This window comes from Tupaia chinensis, unplaced genomic scaffold, assembly GCF_000334495.1.
Source record: "Tupaia chinensis unplaced genomic scaffold, TupChi_1.0 Scaffold000357_1, whole genome shotgun sequence".
Taxonomy (NCBI): domain Eukaryota; kingdom Metazoa; phylum Chordata; class Mammalia; order Scandentia; family Tupaiidae; genus Tupaia; species Tupaia belangeri.
Genome location: NW_006159853.1, coordinates 972516 through 976392, shown reverse-complemented (window position 1 = coordinate 976392; position 3877 = coordinate 972516). Strand labels below are relative to the sequence as shown.

General features: G+C 42.5%; 1 pseudogene; it reads right to left on the bottom strand.

Moving 5' to 3' along the window:
- The window catches only part of LOC106735326 (uncharacterized), a 5258-nt pseudogene extending 3941 nt beyond the window's left edge, over positions 1-1317 (bottom strand).
- Between the last annotated feature and the right edge of the window lie 2560 nt (positions 1318-3877).

Sequence of the window (3877 nt, the reverse complement as noted above, 5' to 3'; positions counted from 1 at the left end):
TAGAGATCCTGCAACCCATCGAGTCTCTAGAGTTTTTTCTTAATATCTGATGTTGATTGTCCAATGAAGGTCATAGCTACAGAGGCTCTCTGTCCCTCAGAAGCAGGGTCAAAAGGGGTAAACTGCCTGAATGCCTCCATGAGATGCTCAAGAAACACTGATGGGGGTTCTGTAGCCCCCTGCATAACCTCTCTTACCTTAGCCAAATTAGTGGGGCGCCTGGTAGCCCCACGGAGGCCAGCCACTAGAGCCTGGCGATAAATTGTCAGTCGCTCCCTACCTTCTGCCGTATTGTAGTCCCAGTTGGGTCGAGAGAGAGGAAAAGCAGCCTCGATAAGGTTAGGAAGCTGAGTGGGACGTCCGTCAGCCCCGGGGATATTTTTCTTGCTTTGAGTAAGATCCTCTCTCTCTCTTCGGTGGTGAAGAGAGTCTGCAGGAGCTGCTGGCAATTGTCCCATGTTGGCTGATGAGAGAACATTAGGGACTCTACCAGGCTGGTTAGGTACTGGGGGTCCTCAGAGAAAGGGGGGTGGTTAGTTTTCTAGTTGTAAAGGTTAGAGAAATAAAAGGGCCAATATTGGAGAGGCTGTAGGGGAGGCAGCCCCTCATCAGTAGGTTTAGGTGGGGGCCCATAGGCCTGTAAGGGCAGTGCCACAGTGGTATCGGGAGACGGGAGTGTGTGACATTGACTCCTAGTGCCCTGAGCAGGCCCTAGAAGGGCACCCTCAGAGGGGGCAGAAGGACCAGGTCCAACGTTAGATGGCACTCTGGGGTCTCTGTGCCTTTCTTCACCTAGAGGAAGGGACAGGGGACATGGAGAAAAGGTATCTAGGAGAAGAAGGTCTTGGGTCTCTGGATAGATTCACTTGGGACGTTTGGAGAGGTCTGTACCCTCTGGAGGGTTGGGGGACTGGGCCACCAGGACCTGAAGGGGGTTTGAATGGGGACTGGGCAACCATGGTTGAACCCATGAAGGTGGGTTTTGGATCAGATCTTGCCAAACTATGATGTACGGTTGCTGATCCAGATGACTTCCTGGTCCCTTCTGAAAGACAATGTCTTTGACAGAAAGGATAGCATTAAGGTCAAACATGCCTTCGGGTGGCCACCCGACACCAAAGGTGGGCCACTCAGAGGCACAAAACGTCTGCTAGAGTCCCTTTTTAATTTCTACAGGCAGGTCGCAACCTCTTCCCTTCACTTCAGTCCAGTGTTCGAGAGTCAAATTTAAAGGAGTCACCACAGTCTGCCCCATCATCAACGGATAGGTTAAGAGTACAGACAACAGAACAAAGAACAGGACAAGACAAACAGAAAGTAACTTACCAATTTTGTTTTCCATAATCTTAGGACAGATTCAGACGGGCACAGGCCATGGGGACTCCAGGCCAAAATATATACCTGATCTGTGCCCTTACCATAGGAGATGATCGATCAGGCATCCCTGATCCTCTTCCGCCCTTAGGGCGTCCCCCAGGGCTGCAGCCTGTGGTTCTCCGGGCACATCTACCGACCACAGTTCAGCTATTTTACAATAGGCCGAACGGCTGTGGAACCTGAAACGGACTATTGGGTACCACACCGAAACAAACAAGAAAGTTGACAAACAAACAGGGGTTTTTTTAGGCTTACCTCCAAGGCCAACGTTGTAGATGATGGGTAGCTGCGAGATCCCAGATGAGCCCCCAAATGAAAGGCCACTGGCCGCCTGGCTCAGAGCGCTTTCTGTCCAGAGGTTACACAACTCCCAATCAACCACAAGAGTCAGTTCTTGATGCAAAATGCAAGAGGTTTTATTTTTCCAGCCGGCTGGGGTCCAAGGAAACACCTGACTCTGCAGGCCCACGCAAGGACCCCGTTTCTAGGGTTATAGGTCTTTTTATAAGCAGGAGAAAGTATGTGGAAGTTTAATGGGTAACTTTTTATAACTTATTTCTAGGGGGAAGAGCAGCAGCTCTTGCGACACAGGTGTGTGTGTTATCTTTCTAGTTCCTCGTCCACATTCCATTTGTTCAGTTCCTGAAGGTTTGTGGAATTAAGTCTGTCTGTCGAAACTCGGGGCAGTTTAGGCCAAAGGTTAAATTTTATCTTTACAGAGCAGGAAGTCACAGTTTAAATTTACTCTTACAAGATTAAGTACATGAGACTGAACCAGTGAATTAGAACTTTATGACTTTTGACTAAAACAGTACTGATTTTCTTCTATGCTTTGTCTTCTAGATTTAAGGATTTTTGTAATCTCTTGAGCTCTTGATAGCTTCATGTCCCTAGTATTTAAACAGAATCCTAACCTGTTTCCTGGCTTTAAGTCTTAAGCAAATTTCTCTTAACATTCTTTGATTTTGATTTATTAAAGCTAAAGCTTCTTTTCTTAACATTAAAAAAACATATATTTAAAAATGCCTACTTAATGGCTATTGTAAGCTATGTAACTTCAGCTAGCTGCTACTTCAAAGTATATTCATTCTACTCACTGAGTTTTATGCCTAAATGCTGGGACTACTCAGCATGAACATGTTTTTCTGAGTGGTTTGCAAATAGATGCAATAACAAGCACACAAAGACACACACACATATAGAAAAGCAAGGATCCAGTGGGTCCAACTTCTCTGATGGAGAAATTGCGACCAGGAACTGGCGTCAGGTTTATTCTTTTAAAGGGCAGAAAATGGGGGAAGTGGAAATGGGATGCAAAGATAATGGGAGAGAAGGAAATGACGTGCAAAGCCAGTTATTTTGGGATGTTAATACTCTGAAGATGTGAAAATGACTGGCACCATTTAATTTCTCTGATCTTTTTTTAGGGGGGACAATCTGATAAATACATGCGACTTCCTTTAGCCCAATACTGCCAGTATGGGGTATTGAGTATCAACAACAGCAGGAAGATAACTATTGACAGCGGACAGTGCTTTTGTATGCACATGCTTCTCAATAGCCCTGCTAGAGTAGCTTATGGAAGATCTTTTCTGCATGTGTCTAAAGGTCACATGTTTTCTCAGACTGGCTGCTCTCCACACCTAAAGTCAGACATGTGTTCAAAGATATGTATAGATCAGCTGAACTTGCTATTGAAAGTATTTAGATTAATTAAGATATTTTGTGAATCAACAAAATGTGGGAAAAAGGGCATAGAAAGCAACTCTAGATACCAGAGACAGTGTGGGAGGAGGGCGGAAAATGGCAGAGGGGGAAAAAAAGGGAAACAAAAAAAAAAAAAAAAAAGAAAAATATTTAAGGAACAAGAGATGGAAAATTATTTGTTGACAATAGCATGTATGATTAAGCCACTGTACAGTGTATTCTGGATATGAAATCTCATTTTGTATGCTGTAATGATGTTCAGTGAATGAATATAAAGTAAATAAATTTAAAATAAATAACGGGGCCAGCAGTTGGCATGGTGGTTAACGATGCTGGACACCCACATGGCCGAATGTGATTTGAATTCCAAACCTGGTGGCTTGCTTTCTCACTTTATCTCTCTTTCTCTTTCTAGCTCTGTTCCTCTCTTGCTAAATTAAAAATAAATAATGTTAAATAAAATAATTCTTTAAGAAAATTAAAAATTAAAAAAATAGTTTGTACAAATAAATTTGACATTGAGATGTGTCTACACAAAAACAGAATATATACATTCTTTTTTTGGATTAGAGAAAATGTGGTTAAAACAGAAAATGTAACAAAAATTATCAAGAAAACATAAAATAGATTGATAGAAGTATAAATGAGTTATACTCACATACTGGTTAAATATCCCTATTAAAAAGATTTCTATTAGTTCAAAAACCAGTCTATAACCTGGGATGCTCTGATTCTTATAAAAGAGGATAAAAACATCTAAAGATAATAGAAGAACTGCTATCTTCCAGTAATT